Consider the following 22584-nt stretch of genomic DNA (forward strand, 5'->3'; position numbering starts at 1 on the left):
ATGTCCATTCCTCTTGAACTGTACTGCCTACTGAGCAATCCGTTACTGCTGTATCTATAGCCTCAGAGAACTTCAACTGTATGTCGTCATTCCTTAGTACGTGCGTGCCCCTCTTCTTTGGGTATTGATTTTTCCTTACTAATCTCTTAAACTTAATCCTACTCTTAATAAATACTACATTGTGATCTGAGTCTATATTTGCTCGGTCGCGGGTTCGAATCATGCCTCGGGCATACATGCGTGATGTCCTTAAGTTAGTTACGTTCAAGTAGTTCTAAGTTCTAGGGGACAGATGACCTCAGATGGTAAGTCCCATAGTGCTCAGAGCCATTTGAACCTATATTTGCTCGTGGGTAAACGTCACAATCCAATATCTGATACCGAGCGAGGTGGCGCAGTGGTTAGCGCACTGGACTCGCATTCGGGAGGACGACGGTTCAATCCCGTCTCCGGCCATCCTGATTTAGGTTTTCCGTGATTTCCCTAAATCGTTTCAGGCGAATGCCGAGATGGTTCCTTTGAAAGGGCACAGCCGATTTCCTTCCCAATACTTCCCTAACCCGAGCTTGCGCTCCGTCTCTAATGACCTCGTTGTCGACGGGACGTTAAACACTAACCACCACCACCACCACCAATATCTGATCTCGGAATATCTCTCTGATCATAATGTAATCTAACTGAAATCTTCCTGTATCACTCGGACTTTTCCAAGTATACCTCCTCCTCTTGTGCTTGTTGAACAGAGTATTCTCTATTACTATCTGAAATGTATTACAGAACTCAATTAGTCTTTCTTCTCTCTCATTCCTTGTTCCTAGCCCTTATTCTCGGGTAACATTTTCTTCTATTCCTTCCCCTGCAAGTGCATTTCAGTCCACCATGACTATTAGATTTTCATCTCCCTTTGCATAATGTATTACCCTTCCAATATCCTCATATACTTTCTCTACCTCTTCATCTTTAGCTTGCGACGCCGGCATGTATACCTGAACTATCGTTGTAGGTGTTGGTTTGCTGTCGATTCTGGTAGGTGTAACCATATCACTGAAGTATACACAGTAACACACTGAAAGGTGGCTACACTGAGCCACAGCGCCGGAGATTGCGCCAAAGAGTTTTATTCCGCCGCCTCCACTGGCAGTGCTTGTCGAGAACCCGTAGTAGTCAGTGCTTGCTGAGATGTCGTAGTGAAGAGTTCTTGTCGAGAAGTCGTGGTGGAGAGTGCTTGTTGAGATGTGGTAGTAGTGAGTCGGTGTTGGGATGTTGTAGTAGGGAGTGCTTGTTCCATGTTTTATGCAGTTGTTTGATGGGATAGACAGTAGATGTTGTTCTAATGGAGATACTGTAATGATCAGAGTGCTTTTCGTCAATATATATGAAGGTAAAATATTCCTTGTTTTTTTCATTATTTCAGTGTCTTAAATAATGCGTCATTACAGGTTCAGTCAACAAAGCATCTGGCTCGTGTTCTTGTATTAGAGTGTAATTCTGGTTTCCTTATGCAATTATAGTATTTATATTTTTTTAAATTACTTCAGTATAAATGATATTTAAAATTTCTTGTCTTATTGAAGAAGAACCGTGCCAGATCTGTACGTTGAATCACACTTCCACACACAGAACAGTTGCACTTGTGCTTTGTTGTTGCGTTGGTTCTATAGCTGCTGGGGACTTAATTAATTAATTGTGTTAACGGAAAATTTCATTCCATTCTTTGTTGTTATTCTATGCAGTCAGATTGCGTACTAAAACTAGTCAGGGCTAACCGTTTACGAGACTGCGTAATCGGACATACAGCTACTAAAAAATCAAAAAAGAATTTGCATTTTATATTTATATAATTAAGCCCCACATGTAACACTCTCTGCCGTTCCTTCCTGTTCATAAAGAATCCTACTTCCGTTATACCAGCCGGCCGGCGTGGCCGAGCGGTTCTAGGCGCTGCAGTCTGGAGCCGCGCGACCGCTACGGTGGCAGGTTCGAATCCTGCCTCGGGCATGGATGTGTGTGATGTCCTTAGGTTAGTTAGGTTTAAGTATTTCTAAGTTCTAGGACTGATGACCTCAGAAGTTAAGTCCCATAGTGCTCAGAGCCATTTGAACCGTTATACCATTTTCTGCTGCTGTTGATTTACCCTACACTCAGATGACCTGAAATCCTTGTCTTCATTCCATTTCATTTCATTGACCCCATACTATATCTAGATTGAGCATTAGCATTTCCCTTTTCAGGTTTTCTAGCTTCCCTAGCGCAATCAAGCTTCAGACATTCCACGCCCAAACTCGTAGTTCGTTATCCTTTTATCCTTTCTTTGATCATTCAATATTTTTCTCATGATCAGCTCCCCCTTCGCAGTCCCCTCCCAGAGATACGAATAAAGGACTATCCCGGTGTGTTTTGTCAATGGAGAAATCATCATGACACTTTTCCTATTACGGGCCACATGTCCTGTGGCTACAAGTTGAGCGTCTTTAATGTGGTTTACATTGCCTTCTGCATTCTTATGTCGCTGATCATTGCTGATTCTTCCGTCTTAAGGGGCAGCTTCTCATCACAAGGGCTAGAGTGTGGCTTGAACCTCTGTCCGCTCAGCCGCGCGCGATTAGCCGAGCGGTCTTTGGCGCTGCAGTCATGGACTGTGTGGCTGGTCCCGGCGGAGGTTCAAGTCCTCCCTCCGGCATGGGTGTGTGTGTTTGTCCTTAGGATAATTTAGGTTAAGTAGTGTGTAAGCTTATGGACAGATGACCTTAGCAGTTAACTCCCATAAGGTTTCTCACACATTTGAACATTTTTGTCCGCTCGTCCGCCCTCCGTGACAAGGCCGTTGGCAGATTGAGGGTGACTTCTTATGCCGAAAGTCCTCGGCCGCCAGTGCCGATTATTAATCAAAATATTTGCGGTGGCGGGTTTCAGATGTGGGACCGAGGACGTTCTGATTACTAATGAAAGACGCTACCCCATTTTTTTTGCATTTTGTTCGTTATTGTTCGGTGTATTTAATCGTAGCGGTCTTCATATGACATCCGCTGAAGTTCTATGGTGATCCTGTCACTCAGTTTTTTCATTGCACAGGCCAGCCAGCTCTCTGACCGAACACGCTGAGCTACCGTGCCGGCAATCCCTAGACCACTTATCATCTCTCCACTTCCGTTGTCCCACTGTTGTTCACGGTCCGAATGAAAGCTTCTAACTGCCACAAGAACCTTCCAGTGAGTGTGGGGAACTACCACGTAGAATATCGCCTATTCAGGTTCGAATTTCAGTTTGGCTCGCAGTGTCAATATAGTACATGTCATCAACAGAGTAAACGCTCCCTAAATAGATGACGAACTTAATCTATGTAACCACTTGGATACCGTGGAGACAATAAATCACCCCATATGCATTTTTCCATTATTAACTACACTATATTATCAAATTCTGAAGGAAGTAGTAATCTGTGTTTGAAATGTAGAGTTATTAAAGGAAATGAATCTTGCATTTATTATCTACACAGTTACTTTTTTTAGCTATTTCATCGTTCTGTGGCTTTGTTATTGATTTTGTCGAAGGCCATGGCGCGCTTCCAATTGCGTTAAGCTCATTCTGGTGCAATATCTCAATGAATATCTTTTGAACCGTAATATCTGCATAAAACCTTACCTAAAGAGATGTACAGTGGCTCCACTCATATCTTACATCTCGTCCACAGTGTGTAATGATCGGAACAAAGAGATCATAGTGGAGGAATGTAGTATCAGTGTCCCATATGGATTAGTACTGGGCCCATTACTTCTCTTATCATATGGTAATGATGTTTCGAGTATTATCTCCAATAACAAATATCATTTATACGCTGACGACCTTCGGTTATACCTAAGTGCTAGAATAATAGACCTGCGGACATCCATCCGCCTCGTAAACACTGATTACTTTCTTTATCAGAGTGGGCACACAACGTTAGGTTTGAACCTTAACCCGTCTGAAACTGAACTGGAGCACTCACAGTCGCTCACGAAGAATATATTAGTCCTCAGTTCAGAGGAAGTCTTTCCTTACTCCTAAGCAGCACATATATAACCATTTATTCTTCTGCAAAGGACTTGGGAATAATTCAGGACAATCACTATGACGGGACCGTATACACTACTGCAGTCTGTGTCAGCATTGCATGATTCACTTACGGAAATATGAAAAAGTGTTTCCTTTCGAGCTCAAAAAGCGTCTCGTATAGTCACATATACTTTCCAGCGCTGATTATGGGAATCCTGTTTTCCAAGGACTTTTGTATGAGAGCTCACACCGATTGGTATTGGCGATGAATGCTTGTGTGCGATAGATTTGTGACGAACGCTGATGGTTTCGACCATATAACTCGTGCCTACGAACAATTATTATAGCTAAGAGCCGATAAGCGTGAGATTACCATACCCTGTGTTTGCTCCATCGCTTTCTCAATAACTGTACTCCCTCTTGTTTATCCTCAAACCTCACCTTACTGTCTGAACTACACATCAGGAATACTCATTGACAACGAAATAAAATCCTCTCTGTACCACCAAACAACATAGTCACGTTCTCTAAATTATTTTCTGTATTAAAACCCGACTGTGGAAAAATCTTCCACAAATTATTACAGAAATTAAAATGCTTTCAAAGTTCAAAAGACAACTGATGACCCAGCTTTCATCACAACAGTTATCTTCTCCATATGACTACCCGCAACTCACTGTCACCCCCATCTCGTTCCCCACCCTGTTATCTACAGAGTACTCTACTGAAATTTTCTTCTTTAGTATCAGCCATTGTAACTTTCATTCCAATCTTTTGCCCTTTTTTTATCCCTTCCAGGTCTTCTACAGCCAAAGAAGTCTTCGGAAATGCTAAACTACTCAATATCATTCTTATTGCCTTATTCTTTCATTGTTATTATAACATTATTACTACTCTTACTATTAACATTATTGAGATATTTATGTAATAACTAATCAATATCACTCTTCACGCCTCCATTATTTTACCATTATTATTAAAATTACTATAATTACTGCAATTACTATTATTAATACAGGAAATTATTGTTTTTGTGATTGTTACGTAACCTGTTTTTGTACGTTTTGTTCCTGATCAGATGAAAGAGAGGGCCTTAAGGCCCTAATCTGGTTAGCTTAAATAAGTAATAAATAAATAAGTAAATAAATTTGTTCCTGGTAACATTTTCATAGTCTTCAGCAACCTACGTTGGCAGTAGCGTAAATATGGCGCAGTGTATACGGAACGTGAATACCCGAAACGTTCCACAGGACTACTATTGACCCTTCATGTTGGCGAAATGTGCCAGCGCTTCACAGTTAATTGTCAATTTCTTCTGTGCTCTTTCGAAAAACAGCTCTTTTCCCCTTTCATACTCGCATCACATTAAATTTCACTGATGTTATTTAGTCTTCTGTTCATAGCATACAGCTGATTTCTCATTACAAATATAATAAATCAATTTATTGTTAAAATATAATAGAAATCAGAGTAATGAAAGGATCGAAGAGACATTTATTTGCAAATGTATAATATTTATCCGGCCGCGGTGGTCTAGCGGTTCTAGGCGCTCAGTCCGGAACCGCGCGACTGCTACGGTCGCAGGTTCGAATCCTGCCTCGGGCATGGATGTGTGTGATGTCCTTAGGTTAGTTAGGTTTAAGTAGTTCTAAGTTCTAGGGGACTGATGACCTCAGATGTTAAGTCCCATAGTGCTCAGAGCCATTTGAACCATATAATATTTAACATGGTTCATGGTGTGGGTTCCTGTAGTCATGTCCTAGTTCATGAACCACGGGCAACGTATGAGTGGCCAAGTTAGTGATCCCGACAGTCAGGATACCAGTTACTTTGGAATAAGGCTGGACATTTCGGACATATTCTGAGTCGTGGTCACCTTTGGGCTCATACGGCAAAGACTACCAAATCCACCGGTTAGTCCCTCAGCCGTTAGGGGTAAAACCCAATGGGACTCGGGGCAAGTAAGGCTAGCAACCTGCTTCCCTGGTACTTTAAATATGATGCTGGCAACAATCAGAGCAAAATGCCTCGGACCTTTGGAGGTAACGGAGTCCCATCTCTAACTGACAAACCAGGGACTCCTAAGATACGACTTGGCAAGCAAATGGTAATGAGATGGGGAGCTATTAATATCAATGGGGACTACTCTGGGAAGAAGGTAGAGCTGGCAGAGGCTGCAAGTAAGATGGGGCTGGACGTTTTAGCTGTTAGTGACATTCGGGAATGGGTGAGAAAGAAGAGGAAGTGAGAGAATACAAGGTCTACCTGCCAGGAGTCAAAGCAGGAATAGCACAATGGGGTGTAGGGCTTTACATCAGGAAAGAAATGGAACCCAGCGTAGTTGCAATAAGGTATGTAAACGAACGACTGATGTGGATAGATTTGACAGTGTCTAGCAAGAAAATTAGGGTTGTGTCAGTATATTCACATTGTGAAGGGACAGATCAAGATAAGAAGGATAGTTTTTATGAGGCACTCAGTGATGTAGTTGTTAGAGTAAAGGACAAGGACAGTGTTCTGCTCATGGGTGATTTTAACGCCAGGACTGGAAATCGAACAGAAGGGTATGAAAAGGTTATGGGTAAATTTGGAGAGGATATGGAGGCTAACAGGAACGGGAAACAACTCTTGAATTTCTGTGCCAGTATGCGCTTAGTAATCACAAACTCCTTTTTTAAACATAAGAACATTCACCGGTATACTTGGGAAGGCAGGGGAACCAGATCTGTCACTGACTATATAATAACAGATCAGGAATTCAGGAAGGCTGTGTGGGACACACGTGTATTCAGGGGATTCTTCGATGACACTGATCATTATTTAATCTGCAGTGAAATTGCGATTGTGAGGCCGAAAGTGCAGGAGGTCAGGTCCATATGTAGGAGGATAGGAGTGAAGAAAATTCAGGATAAGGAAATCAGGCACAAGTACATAACAGCGATATCAGAAGGGTACCAGTTAGTTGAAAGTAGTCAATTACAGTCACTGGAAAAGGAATGGACAAGGCACAGGGACACAGTACTAGAAGTGGCTAAAGAATGTCTTGGAACAGTGGTGTGTAAATGTAGGATGGAGCAAACAGCTTGGTGGAATGACAAAGTCAAGGCAGCCTGTAAAAGGAAAAAGAAGGCGTATCAAAAATGGCTACATACTAGAACTCAGGTAGACGGAGAAAGTTATGTTGGAGAAAGAAACAGAGCCAAATAGATTATTGCAGCATCCAAGAAGAAATCGTGGGAAGACTTTGGAAACAGGTTGGAGACTATGGGTCAAGCTGCTGGAAAACCATTCTGGAGTGTAATTAGCAGTCTTCGAATGGGAGGTAAGAAGGAAATGACAAGTATTTTGGACAGGTCAGGAAAACTGCTGGTGAATCCTGTGGATGGCTTGGGCAGATGGAGGGAATATTTTGAAGAGTTGCTCAATATAGGTGAAAATACGATCAGTAATGTTTCACATTTCGAGGTAGAATGGGATAGGAATGATGATGGAAATAGGATCACATTTGAGGAAGTGGAGAAAGTGGTCAATAGATTGCAGTGCAATAAAGCAGCTGGGGTGGATGAAATTAAGTCGGAACTCATCAAATACAGTGGAATGGCAGGTCTTAAATGGCTACACAGGATAATTGAAATGGCCTGGGAGTCGGGACAGGTTCCATCAGACTGGAAAAAAGTAGTAATCACACCAATCTTTAAACATGGAAACAGAAAAGATTGTAACAACTACAGAGGTATCTCTCTAATCAGCGTTGTGGGTAAAATCTTCCCTGGTATTGTTGAAAGGAAAGTGCGAGTATTATTTGACGACCAACTGGATGAAAATCAGTGTGGTTTTAGGCCTCTTAGAGGTTGTCAGGACCAGATCTTTAGCTTACGGCAAATAATGGAGAAGTGTTATGAGTGGAACAGGGAATTGTATCTATGCTTTATAGATTTAGAAAAGGCATATGACCGGGTTCCTAGGAGGCAGTTATTGTCTGTTCTACGAGATTATGGAATAGGATGCAAACTTTTGCAAGCAATTAAAGGTCTTTACATGGATAGTCAGGCAGCAGTTAGTTGACGGTAAATTGAATTCATGGTTCAGAGTAGTTTCAGGGGTAAGACAAGGCTGCAACCTGTCTCCACTGTTGTTCATATTATTTATGGATCATATGTTGAAAACAAAAGACTGGCGGGGTGAGATTAAGATATGTGAACACAAAATAAGCAGTCTTGCATATGCGGATGAGTTAGTTGTGATGGCAGATTCGATTGAAAGTTTGCAAAGTAACATTTCAGAGCTAGATCAGAAATGTAAGGACTATGGTATGAAGATTAGCATCTCTAATACGAGAATAATGTCAGTGGGAAAGAAACATAAACGGATTGAGTGCCAAATTGGAGGAGCAAAGTTAGAACAGGTGGATGGTTTTAAGTACTTAGGATGCATATTTTCACAGGATGGCAACATGGTGAAAGAACTGGAAGCGAGGTGTAGCAAAGCTAATCCAGTGAGCGCTCAGCTACGATCTACTCTCTTCTGCAAGAAGGAAGTCAGTACCAAGACTAAGTTATCTGTGCACCGTTCAATCTTTCGACCAACTTTGTTGTATGGGAGCGAAAGCTGGGTGGGTTCAGGTTACCTTATCAACAAGGTTGAGGTTACGGATATGAAAGTAGCTAGGATGATTGCAGGTACTAGTAGATGGGAACAATGGCAGGAGGGAGTCCACAATAAGGAAATCAAAGAAAAACTGGGAATTAAGTCTATAGATGTAGCAGTCAGGGCGAACAGGCTTAGATGGTGGGGTCATGTTAAACGCATGGGAGAAGCAAGGTTACCCAAGAGACTCATGGGTTCAGCAGTAGAGGTTATGAGGAGTCGGGGTAGACCAAGGAGAAGATACCTGGATTCGGTTAAGAATGATTTTGAAGTAATAGGCTTAACATCAGAAGAAGCATCAATGTTAGGGCTGAATAGGGGATGATGGAGGAATTTTATAAGGGGAACTATGCTCCAGACTGAACGCTGAAAGGCATAATCAGTCTTAAATGATGATGATGATAATATTTAACTACGCATTGTAATGATGTATTTTGACGATTTACGAGGAGAAATGAATCCAGCGTTACTGACGCGCCAAAGAAACTATAGAGTAATTCAGCGCGAATGTAAAAACATTTGAAATTAAAGACAGATTCTGAAGACTTTTGAATATTACACAAAACAAGCGCGCAGCACATCGTTCACTGACGGATGGTATCACTCTCTTTTTATCTCCTGTATAATACAGACGCAGCGTTACATAGGCGTCATTACAAGATTTGTAATTTGTTTAAATCTACAGAGATAAACTGTTATATTGTTGCATGTGAGACTAGTACGTGTGAAAACGCAGAGTGGTTAATGAATGAACATTTCTAAGTGATTTCTAAACTTTTCAAACCACTTAAGCTCTGTCATTGTTACTGACGTAAGAATTAACATGTTATATGCGTTTTAAATCCAAGCTAGTAATTGAAGCGTCAATTACTCTAAATTTGGGTTTGCGTTGGTAGTTGGATAATCTTTATCATTTACTTTCTATGTGCCAAGTTTTTTTCACAGAGCCAACCGTGTCCGACGTGTCATTCTGTGGACAGAAGAGTCGAGGCCGACTTTAACATACTACTTATATTCCCCCTTTGTAATATTCTTCAAACTCAGTTTTAAACTGGCCCTGAGGTACATTTTCAGTGCGAGTGACTTCCGGGAATTTATTATCAGACTTTACTTCTCAAGTCGCACATCGATCGCACAAAGCGTCGTTGTTCCACAATGGTACGCGGCAGTTTCTAAACGGGAAAGGGAGCCACGCAAGTATATGTTTCTTACATCAGAAAATTAACAATTTTCCAATAAAACCTCAATTAAACGTCGACAGTTTCAATTTTGCTGTGAATACTATTTATTTTTTAGAAACGGATTGGAGGATAGCCACACAAAACATAAATGTTCTGTAAGTTATGTGGCCCTCTATATACTCTCAATGAGTTTGTAGACAGTGCACCGCTCCCATTTTCTAGGGGAATCTAGCAAGACAGTGATCACATGCGCGTACAGAGCAATTGAAGCCCGATATGTTTGCAACACACCTAACGTACGGCTAATGCGATTTAAATCTTAACAACCCGAAGCTACGACGGAAACTACTTTAGTCTACGATTACTTACGACACTCTACGGTAGCCTGCGGTAGTTTTACAACTCTAATTAGCACACATTATCCGTACTCGGAAAAAGAAAGCAGTTCTGATCTTCTGTGAATCCGTACATGCTCCCTAGACGATGGTAGCTAGGACATGGGCATAATTACGTAGCCCGAGTGCTTCTTGTGGTTAATGGTGTACTATTGTTGTTTGATCTATGGCTAACTGCTAACTTTAGATTTTCAGGTTAGAGCTTTTCCGAATTTTTCTGTGATTAAGCTTTCATAAATGCGGTAATTACAGAAAAGCAGTATTTGTCGCCAAAATTTTTAATATACAAGTTGTTTTCAAGTAGCATTCTTAGTACGATTGCTTCATACTCTAGAAATAGAATTGATAAAGGAGGCCTTACGCATCGCAATTCAGGCGGATAGCAAGGAAAGTCTTTTGCTTTATTTCAGATTGCCAGGAAGGAGAAATCGGCAAAAGTCGGCGACAGAGTCCCATCACTAATGGAATAAACGAAGCGTTTAACTACTACTTTAGATTAGTAGCAACTGCTTCTTACATTACTCTGTCGCTTGAATGAATTCCTTCTATATTGAAACTCATCCCCATAGAAAAGAAGGAAAGTTAAATTCCAGAAAATTTTTGCTCATGCATTATTCTTCCAAATCTTGATTATTCGGAACTTAGAAAGAGTCACAGGGACCACTATAGGAATGAAACATACAAATAAGAGAGAAATTAAGCAAGGGTGATGTTACATTGGCTACTGTGGGAGTCAGCACTTACACAAACAAGGAAGTCAGAATACGACCTATAAGATCTCACAATACACGTGTTTAAATTGTTTACTATACTTTACCATTTCGCGAGATTAGGGATAGATCGGTAAAGCTCAGTAAACCATTTGTCGGGGCAGATTTGTGCAAGAAACTGAGGTATAGGATTTGAGGCTGTTGAGAGGGAAATTTAAGAAGAGCAAAAAACTTTGGACCAACATATATCTCGGTTACTGACGGCGGTGCAGCAGCTCCTTAATGCATAAGGCGCTCTTGCATTAACTCCGCGCCGGCCGGAGTGGCCGTGCGGTTCTAGGCGCTACAGTCTGGAGCCGAGCGACCGCTACGGTCGCAGGTTCGAATCCTGCCTCGGGCATGGATTTGTGTGATGTCCTTAGGTTAGTTAGATTTAATTAGTTCTAAGTTCTAGGCGACTGATGACCTCAGAAGTTAAGTCGCATAGTGCTCAGAGCGAGAGCCACTAACTCCGCCACGACAGACAGCTACATCCACGGCACCACCTTCGTGCATTCCACCGTTTCGAGCTTTCAATGAACAACGACAGGAATGGAAGGATTATTACACTCAGATCGGCGTTCACCGTGCTACACATCAAGCGCAAGGTGCTGTGAAACTTTCTTATTTCTTGTCTAAGGCCGGCACAGGAGTTTATCACCTCGCTCAGAAATTATTCACAGCTGGTAGACCGAAGTTGCTAGTTTTCGAAGATTTAGTTTCTACCTCCGCTTAGTACAGCGAGATTCAGTACAGGTTGCTACAGCTCCTCACGAATTCTTTCGAATACCGAAAAAGCCAGAACAGAGATTGAGCGTTTGATACCACAGTGTGGTCTTCAGTGTAGCTGTGGACGGTAAGTACTATAGTGACGCAAAGGCTCCTGATGGAATTACATACAATGAGCCAGACAGTAGAACTCTGAACAAATTCTCAAGTATTTTGACACTAAATTGAGACAAGTGTTAAAAATTATTGAATACCAGGACTCATGTGATGGTGTCGTGGGAAACTTTCAGGTAGCTCCGATTTACATTGTAACGCAAAGCGACAAACAGGTACTGCCTTATGACCGATCACCGTGTGCAAACGGGCCGCCACGCTGTGGACAGAGTGAACAAGAGTCAACGCGTGTGTCTGCAGTGAAATCGTATTCCCGTTGTGTTTCCACGCATAAAAGACAAAATTGCCATTCATGGAACGCAACTTGCTTTGCTTGTTGGAAACCAGGTCATGTACAATCTGCCTGTTTGCAACAGAAAAAGAACTCTACCGACGTTCGCACTCGTAAGCGCCGAGCACCTTCTCACTCAGTGAACGTAATTTTTTTCGAAACCGGCAACCAGTACTAGTAGTGACCAAATTCAAGATGTGCCTTCACCCCAGCCAAGTGCTGTGCAACGACTGTCAGACTATCTTTTTGTTAACCTAGTCACTGCCAGAAGATGTTGGCTATGTCAGTTAGACACTGGCGCTTCCGTTACATTACTTCGTCACACTACTTAAGAACAGTTGGGCTCGTCACAGTTGACAACAGCTGCTACATTATAGCTTCTACATCGAATGGTCTTGTTTGTCTTTTCGTTTACCAGATGTGCTGCTAATCAGATGCCGAACCATTGTCGGCTAGCAGATACGTTTGATGAGTGCAGACCATGTTTGTATTAAGCTAATAGATGTACATCTTAGGAGCATCGTGTAATATTGACTTCCTGACGCCAACACTCCCGGCGGTATAAAATCTGTGTACCCCACGTGTCCTTCTGGCGTACATCCTGGAGGAGGCTAGTTCACGTGCTCGTTTATCCGGCCGGGTCGTAGTAGAACCTGTCCTGCTCTCTGCTATTTGTTAAAATATCGGTTTTCGAAATCTACGATGCAGTCCTTACGTGACAATAAACTCGCCGCAGTCGGTAGCAAAAGAGTATTTTACTCATCATACGAAGAAGGCTAGGAAAGCGTTCTGCACCACATGGAGTCGGCGGGTATCAACCATAGGAAAGTAGGAAGTGAAGGGGAGTGTTCATCATCCCATCGACAACAGGAACAACGGAGAATAATCTGAGACAGTGGAAGATTGTTAAAGGATATCAGGCTCTACATTTTCAAATGATCCTAACTCTTCCCTTAACTCGTTCGAAGCGGCGCCCGAGTCTTACTCGTGCACTGGCATAGGCTAGTGCCCGACTCAGGCTCGGGCATCAGTTCCGAAAGGGTTAACATTATGACAATGAGAATCAGTCACAAGAACAGAAACACCCTTATCCTTATTGCCAGAATCACTTGTAAACCATGCCACCTTACGTTTGTTTACAGGTCTAACAGTGTCCGCAGAACCATAAAAACATTAATTTACGCTGTCATCTGGTCTTTCATTTCCGCAAGGCACATCTGAAAAACCATTTCCAAAAATCTGCGAAAGTTTTTCAGATTCGTTCATTTGATCCCGTGGTCTGACTCGAGCCATTTGTAAATGTTAGAAGAACTTCAAGACGCCAAAATAGTAGTTCTTTGAAATAGCAAAATACAATCAAAATGCAAAATATGCGAACATTACGTGATTACAGTTAAGTCTGATACACTGACAAGTGGTCTAAACACCTAAATAGACGAATTAGTTGAAAAATAAGTTCCCGGGTTCGATTCCCGGCGGGGTCAGGGATTTTCTCTGCCTCGTGATGGCTGGGTGTTGTGTGCTGTCCTTAGGTTAGTTAGGTTTAAGTAGTTCTACGTTCTAGGGGACTGATGACCATAGATGTTAAGTCCCATAGTGCTCAGAGCCATTTGAACCATTTTTTGAAAAGTATTACAGCAGCTGACATCTACAAACAGCATGTAGAAAACCTGAGTTTTATCGAGATGCGTCCGCAAAGGATGGCGAGAGAAACCAAAATAATTTTGAAATCCGTCCGCAATGTGTTAAGCAGCTTAGTGAACTTATGGAAAAGCTAAATCTGGATGGTCGGATGACATATTAAACCTCCGTCCTAGAGAGTATTAGTACAATCTCTTAGTACTGCTTCGCATCTTCTGGTCAGCGAAAGAGATTTACGGAGATGTAAAGTGGATCACAACAATGTACTGAAAATGAATTAAGGACTGTGGCAATACTGGCAAAGAAGACACCGAAGCGTTTTGGGTGAGGTGTTGTAAATGGATAATAGATGAGGTTCATTGTAGAAATGGAAAGGAAAGGCATTCTTGAACAGTACTAACTACACAATGGTATAGGATAACTGTACGTGATTTAAGAAATGACGAAGTACTAGTCACCCTATTAACGTGAGTGTAGATGGCGATTGATATATGCAAAACAAATAATTGCCGACTAAGGGTGTAAATACTATTTCGGCACATGACAGGAAGTCTAAAGAGGCCACGTCAGTCGAATTACAACATTGATGAGGAACGAAAGTGTATTTCAAATCTTGTCGTAGGTTTAAAAGATGGACATATGAACGAATTACTTTTCATTGATGCTCCTGCGGACATGTGATCCGATTTCTACGACAACCGGGAGTACGACATCAGTTTTCGAAATTCCAACAAATGATTTGTACAGCAATTTGAGTATGGTTCACTACTGCAGAACAGACGAAGAAACTTGTGGGTACAAACACTGCATGTGTACTTGTACCAAAATATCACTCTTTAAGAAGCGTAATTTATAGGCTATCAGACTGGTTTTGAACTGCATTTCAACAATGGTAGAGTGAAGCTAGCCACTTCGACGAACAGGTGTCTCCTCGTAGAGCTGGATAGCCGATCGTGTATATTTATTTTTAAGCTCTCTATTACTTCCGTTGCTTTAATTAAAAACATTTCATTGTTTGCGGCAGAGCTGTAACAGTGTGCTCGGCGATGGAAACTGAAAGTTTAAAAAAGAAGATGTGTAAACACCAGTGGCACATCGTAAACTGATATTTAATGTGAATATAAATTGCCTATTGTTTGCGTTGTATGACATCATTTTTTCAGCGTATTGTAATTATTACACAAAGTTTTATCGGTGTTGTTCCGGGTACTGAGTAACATATAATAACAGAGTAAATCAGTACAGGCCTGACTCATCTAATCTTTAGCATTTGTTCACGGCAGCTTCGCGCGTACGATGGCACTATCAGAACAACAAGACAGAATGGTGCCCTACCGATTTGTACGTATGTAGCATTATTAAATACCTGACGCAATTATAGATTTTTAACTTTTTGAACTAAATGTGCGACGTCCGAAGCCGAAATGATCGCCGTACTGATACACTTACTCTGGTTTCATTGAAAGCTTTTATGCACTTTTGTACTTGCGAAGTGCTGGCAAATGAAAGTGGAACATTAAAAATTTCCAATAGTTTGGTTAATACCTTATAAGAGGCAAGTGATAAGTCAACAAAACGCAAAACACACCATTTTCTCCTGTCAGACATCGCTTGGTAAGTGTACTCAGATATCTACAGACATAACTGCATTGATGTTTGCTTTTCACCACTGTTTATGATAACTGCTCTAGGAAACGTATTTTAAGTACGTGATGTTACTAGGAAAAGGAAGAACGTTGTGGTGCTCTGGAAATTAATGATGTGTAAAACTTGTAAGACTGATTACAGCTACAGTGGCATCAGTCCCGTTTTTGGGATCTCCGCGTGTTATATTCTGTGGCCATATTCCACTGCTATCCCCGCATCATCACTTACCCTAAAACTAGAAGGAACGTCATGAACGCCGCCTCTCTGGCAACAAATCAAATCTCGTTTTGCATGATATCATCTTTCGACGGTAGAGCATATTTATTAGGCGGCGATGGAAAAACAGATACACACCGGTGGCTGGGTGGTGTAATAGGCAGATGGTCATTAATTATGTCTGGTTCATCTTCCTATCTGGCAGCTAAGGCGCTAAGCCTTGAATTATATGAGAAGTCAAAAACTGTGAGGCTGATTCTGAATATATAAGTACAAGGACGAAGGTGTAGCAATAGAGTTCTGTCAAAAGTGAGAAATACGACCACAAATTGGTTTATATCTTTGTTATCGATGCTGCTTTGTAATCGTTTTTTATTAATCTCTTCGCTTCTAGAATTAATTTTCACTCTACAGCGAAGCGTGTACGTATTTGAAATATGCTGGCGGATTTACACCGTTCATTTAAAACACATCACTGATACACGAAATCATGATTGCATAGCATTCGTCCAAACCAGTCGTTCATGATTGACTAGCAAAGATCCTTCTATCGAATGCCATACGATCCTGGGTTAGCGATGACATTTATAGCTAAATCTTAAACGAAATACGCTGACTGTCAGTCTGAATTCACTGGAAATTAGTGGAACGCATTCCCCCTTTAAGGCGGAAACATGGAAGCACAGTGCCCGAACGAAACAGTATGGGAAGAATCACTATTTATCTATAAGTACTAAAAAACAATACGGTGCGTGCGTGCGTGTGTGTGTGTGTGTGTGTGTGTGTGTGTGTGTGTGTGTGTGTTTTACAGCATACAGCTGGAACAATGTCCGTTAAACTAGGTGCTTATCTGACTTAGCAGGCGACAACTATTGCGGAATAAGTCACCGCCTGTTACAGCTATTTTTAGGGTAGCGATGGGAATATTAATACACTAATAGACGGTTAGAGACATAGTATATAATGGCTGATTGTTTGTATTACAAAATCATTACATTCGGTACGATTTCGAGTCAGGACCAGGATTGCTAAAGAGTTTTTGCACTTTATTATATCTTTAGATGTTTTCGTGTTTTATTTGCTTTCCTAATAAACAAATAATCAAAAAATAAATAAACTCACTCCAGTATAGCACATTCTGAAACCGGAAACTTTGCATTGTTCTCGTTGCACTGATTTTTTAAGCTTCAGCTTCGCGGTACCTTCGCACTGAATCAGAAATGATCTCTGTGTCTTAGACACCAGCAGACCACAACAACATTCACCGTGAAATTCATACAACTGGTGATATTAAAGATAATTTATGGTACTTTACAACAAGATACTGGAAGTGGAATAAGCAGTAACATAACCAAGCTAGATACAAATGACGTAAAAACATGATTGGAAAAGTTAACAGTGGATCTATGACACTCCCATCACTTCTAGAGGGGAGGTGAGAAGGGAAGACAAGTTTCGTCTTGTGTCCAAAAGGCGACGTCACTTGCTTTCATCACGAAGTTAGGAAACATTGTACAATTAAATATACTGCCGTTATGACCACTTTGAATATCGTTCTGTCCGTGACTCAATTATCAGGGAAAATGTGAGATAATGGGGGTTACTTTTATTATTGGAGACGATAGTCTGTGTTGTGATGGGTATTTGCTTCTCTGTAAGATCGATTGGAATGGTATCTTTCCATCATTTGTCTATGGTTGAAACGGTGATTAAATGTAATTTATTGCCCACACAAATCCCAAAGGGGAACTTATAATTAATTGCATGTAATCTCATCTGTAAACATACGTTTTGTTACTGTAATTATACCCGATGTCTATGTACTAGTATATTCTGTGCTTGAAAGAAGATGTATAGCCATTGTCTAACATAACAGTAGTGACATACCGTCTCTTTTTTTGTTGGACACTGCGACTGCAGTAAGCCAAGCGGCCAGGAAGTTTTACTATTGAGTTCGGCGACATCTTGTGATAGCGAAAGATCGTAATTATTTGTATTGGTCTGTAATATTGGCCTGTAGCGCAATAAACTGCAGCCACAACAAGAACAAGACACTACATTTGTGTTTTTCCAGGTTTCCAAATGACCCTAGGAGTGATGAACCGCTACATTACAGAACACGTTATTTACGATTTTCTTGTAACCTACAGATATTTACTAAAGGGTGTCGTGTTCTTTGAGAAAAAAAAATTGCTAGTAAACAGCAGAAGACTTGATCTTTTGCAGAAAGGCGTTGTGTATCTACCCAAAAATGTTAAGTTTCCTTCACTACACATCCCGTCAAATCGGTGAATGTGCAACATAGGAAACGTTTATGGAATGCAATACCTACATCATTTAACGTAACAGATATTTTATCACATCTCTAGAAGAATGAAAAACACAGAGGTAAAAATAAAACAACAAAAACAATAACACTGTTTCCAAACACAGAAGAAATAAATTCCTCAGTTATTGCCGCATCTGAGCCACAAACAGCAAGAATCTTCAACACATTCACTTTCGAAGCACAAGTAATTATAAGAATAATTATGTATTAGAAAATCGAGTGAAGTGTAAGACGGTGTGAAACATTAGGCTCCCTACAAAGTTACTATTTGTTAAGGGAAGTGCGGGTCATAATAAGAACAAACAACAAAATAAATGTATTCTTCTCATGTATGAAATATTTGTCTATATTCTCTACCTTTCAGAGGAGTAAGCTGTAATTATATGCATATTCGAAAGTGTTTCTTAATTATGAGCTTCATTGTAGCTTATGTCACTGAATCAGTGAGATTCGGCTGTTTTTACGTGTATTTCGTGATCATTCACGTCTCTTGATAGTTAACTTATGCTTGGAGCGCAAAAATGTAATGACTATTTCGGCTAATTAACTGTAAAAATAATTACAAGCAAACTTTAATTTTATAGCTACTTTCTCTCCGCTTGGGGCGCTAGTATCGCATCAGCTGTCAAACGGTAACTACTTCCACAGCAACGAGTGTCGCGAATGTTTATGTTGGACTGTGGTAAAGTTGTGCAATTAAAGACGAACACGAAGACAGTTGAATTGGGATACGGAGATTATGACGTGGAGAATGGTAATGGAGTAACGAATTCTATTTTGTGGAAGAAAAAAAAATTTTGGGGGGCAATGGATGGACGGTAAAGTGTCGACAAGGATCTTGTTACGGGATAGTGATAAACTGATGACGTTTTTTAACGGTGTGTTAGAATAACGAAGAAGCTGTCGCAGACGGTGTAATTGCATCATGCTGTGATGAGTCAAGAAACTTGTGTGCAGAACGAGATAGAAGATAAGTTGAAAGAAAGTTACTGTCGTCGCAAAAGTATACAGAAGGGAGAAGAGGAGAAATGAAGACATGGTAGAAAGATTAATAGTGGACAGCAATTAAATTGTCGTGATGAAAAATAGTACCCTACTGGTAATGCTCTTACTGGTAATAGATGGACGGGACGAGTGAAGACTGGGTTTAACAGCAAGTGTAGGCGTCAACTCAGTTATTGATCGGCATAAACGAAGTTGTGTGTGTGGTGTCACCGTCAGACACCACGCTTGCTAGGTGGTAGCTTAAATCGGCCGCGGTCCATTTAGTACATGTCGGACCCGCGTGTCGCCACTGTGTGATCGCAGACCGAGCGCCACCACTAGGCAGGTCTCGAGAGACGGACGAGCACTCGCCCCAGTTGTACGACGACTTTGCTAGCGACTACACTGACGAAGCCTTTCTCTCACTTGCCGAGAGACAGTTAGAATAGCCTTCAGCTAAGTCCATGGCTACGGCCTAGCAAGGCGCCATTAACCGTATCTGAAGATAGTCTTATTTGTATTATCAAGAGCGATGTAGCACAAGGACGATATAAAGTTAAGTATTCGAGGAGCTGCATACTTTTCTTATTAGAATTCACTACTTATCCTGTTCCAGAATTCACGACCGTCTGCGTTAGATTTCGGCCTCCTCTATCTACAAGGTGTTGGCACATTTACCAACACATCAGTGTGTATGGACAATGGATAAATGCTTGGACTGTGTTCTACAGCGGGAAATCAAATTTCGTGTAGATTGTCGTAATTTACGAAGTGATTATAGCTACATTGATGCTAGTAAGGGCATAGCACGTACTCTGAGAGTAAAAAGTTTGTGTTGGTCCACATGGTTGCCAATAACAGCTGTGTGTGTTCTATGAAATAACTCACTGGATCCCATCCATCAGTTCTAGCTGAAGTGATTTAAGTTATTTATGGCCGCCGAATAGTGTTACAAAGCTGTATTGTGACTTCAAGAAATTTCAGTAAGTTACTTTATTTTTGAGGTGAGACATCGCCATATTAGCCGTCAGCGCTAATCAGTGACCGAGTTGGGAGCCAGAGATCATCTGGTTAATGGCTAGAGACAGCGGAATGTCGACAGCGCAAGGTATGGAATTCTCTGATATCACGCAGTTGGGTTTCAGATCAAAAGAAAGAAACAGCTAGTCCACAGTTGTACAAACGCTGTAGATCTGCATAGAGATTTCAGCTCAGTTAAGAAAAATTACTGAGAGTGTAAATTTAGTAAACAGTTTATCAGCAGAGAAAATATTCTTGTGTTAACAATATGAACCACACACTCACTCGTACATTGGTCTACCACAGTCTAACATAAAACTCGCGGCACTCCGTGCTTAGCGTGCAGCATGTGATATTTCAGAATACGACAACGGAAAACCTCGAATACGTATGTTCGTAGTGAATTGTGATGTAATGCTCGTAATAGCGAGACTTCGCAGTGCCATAAAATACGGTAACATTTACTAAATAACAGTACATTTATCTGTCTTTAGTATCCTAAGCATCCTGAAGGTACGAAACTGTATAAGAAAGGACAGTTCATTTACGATTCCCTTATGACGTTCAGATATTTACCGAATACTGTCGTCTCCTTTAATAACAAAAAATTGCTGGTAAACACCGGAAGATCTGACCTTTTGCAGAAAAATGTTGTGTATCTATCCAACTAAGTGGAGTTTTGCTTGTTACACTTTCAGCCAAATGAATGAATATGGAATGTAGTACCAACACTATTTAATGTGCGGGATAAGCCGCCACAGCTGTAGAGAAAACGACACAGACGTGATGATAAATCGTCAAAAGCAATAAAACTTTTCCCAGCACAAAAGAAAACAGTACCACAATTATTGCTAAATTTAAGCCATAAACGGAAATGATCTTCAACATAATCGCCTTTGGAGCAAAAGTAATTGCATTTACAAAATTATTTGTGTAATAAAAAGTCATGTGAATTGTAAGACTAGGCGAATCATTAGACTCCCAAAAATGTTTAAGTGTCAAGGAAAGTGTCTATGACAACAACAGACGATAACATAAATATAGGCTTCGCATGTAAGAAATACATGTTTATATTCTCTTGCTTTCAACGGAGTAAGCTGCAGATATACACAGTCTACATTCGAAAATATTTCTTCGACAATAAGCTGTAGCTTATTTCATTGAATCTGATGTGGGTGGTTCGGCTGCTTCCGCATGTATTTCATGTATGCTGGTTGTTTAGTAATGAATGGAACGCTCACTTATAACAATTATGTCATTAATTAAGTAGAAAATAATGAAACACGTGCATCATAGTTACGATGCATGTGACTGCTTTTCGTCGCTTGAAGCTCTACTGTCGCTACAGCTGTCGAACTGTAACAACTTTCACATTAGAGTGTGTCGTGACTGTATATATTAGACTGTGGTTCTACATTCTTACTGTATGTAAGAACACATTAGAATGACTCATGGCAGTGTGATTTCAGAAAAAAGTTTTTCAGTCATTAGCCCTATAAAGATGCTACCCAAGCTAGACCAAGTTCCAAAGAGCACAGTGCCTTTGTTCATAACATATTTTTTCGTTAAAACATAGTCAGTCAGTTAGCTATCTGGAGTACATTTACGACATACAGAGCTTATGTATTCATGTTAGCCCCGCTGTAGTGCCTCGATTGATTATACTGAGTAGGCATCCTCTTGAATCTTTTCCTGTAAAAATGCTGTGAAAGAAAGAAAGTAGAAAGGTTTAGTGTTTTATATCCCGTTGGTGACAATCTCAAATCAGATGAAACGCACTATAGGCTAGCTGTGACCACAGACAACATAACATTTAAAGACACGTGTAAACCCACTTACAAAGCGTGGAAATCTCTAAAGCGAGATATTGCAGTTAATGCTAGTTGAAGGCCGTGATAGACACATGTTTGACTTGAAATCTACGGCCGTATGAATTTTACGCTGAATGGAATTATATGATACAACATAAAATTTAAACTCACGTGTAAACGCACTTACAAAGTGTGGAAATCTCCAAAACGAGATATTGCAGTTAATGCTAGTTGAAAGTTGTGATAGACACATGTTTGACTTGAAATCTACGGCCGTATGAATTTTACGCTGAATGGAATTATAAGATACTTATGTCTACACATAGCTATATTTTTTGACACGTGCTACTGCATGCTTGATAATTTGTCAAACGTGAAGGTCTTTAATAACGTTTTTAAACAGTAAGAAAATAATTATGCAATCAGCGTATCTCCAAACGTGGAGTTCTGCATTTATACCTAACACTGGGCACAATCTAATATAGGTGCAGGCTGCCTTAAGAAAGTGACGCAAAATGCCAAATATCTGCGCGAAGTGGAAGAATTGAAAGTTATACTGAAGCCTAAATAATTCACACAGTAACGGAATTCTCAATCAATAATTTTTACTGGCGATGTCTGTTTCAGAATGACTCGTGTTTGCACTCTCAACAGCAGTACAATGCAGTTGATGCAATCCAAACACAGCAGTTCTACGAGCCATCAGCAATAATAGTTGTTACACAAAGGGAAAAGGGAGGGTGAAAATGAAAGAAACG

General features: G+C 40.7%; 1 non-coding gene across 1 annotated transcript; it reads left to right on the forward strand.

Moving 5' to 3' along the window:
- The first annotated feature begins 383 nt into the window (after window positions 1-383).
- On the forward strand, window positions 384-456 carry Trnaa-cgc. Its single transcript has one exon. It is a non-coding gene; the product is annotated as a tRNA-Ala (tRNA).
- The last annotated feature ends 22128 nt before the right edge of the window (window positions 457-22584 follow it).

Source organism: Schistocerca americana, chromosome 5 (assembly GCF_021461395.2).
Source record: "Schistocerca americana isolate TAMUIC-IGC-003095 chromosome 5, iqSchAmer2.1, whole genome shotgun sequence".
In the NCBI taxonomy this organism is placed as follows: Eukaryota; Metazoa; Arthropoda; class Insecta; order Orthoptera; family Acrididae; genus Schistocerca; species Schistocerca americana.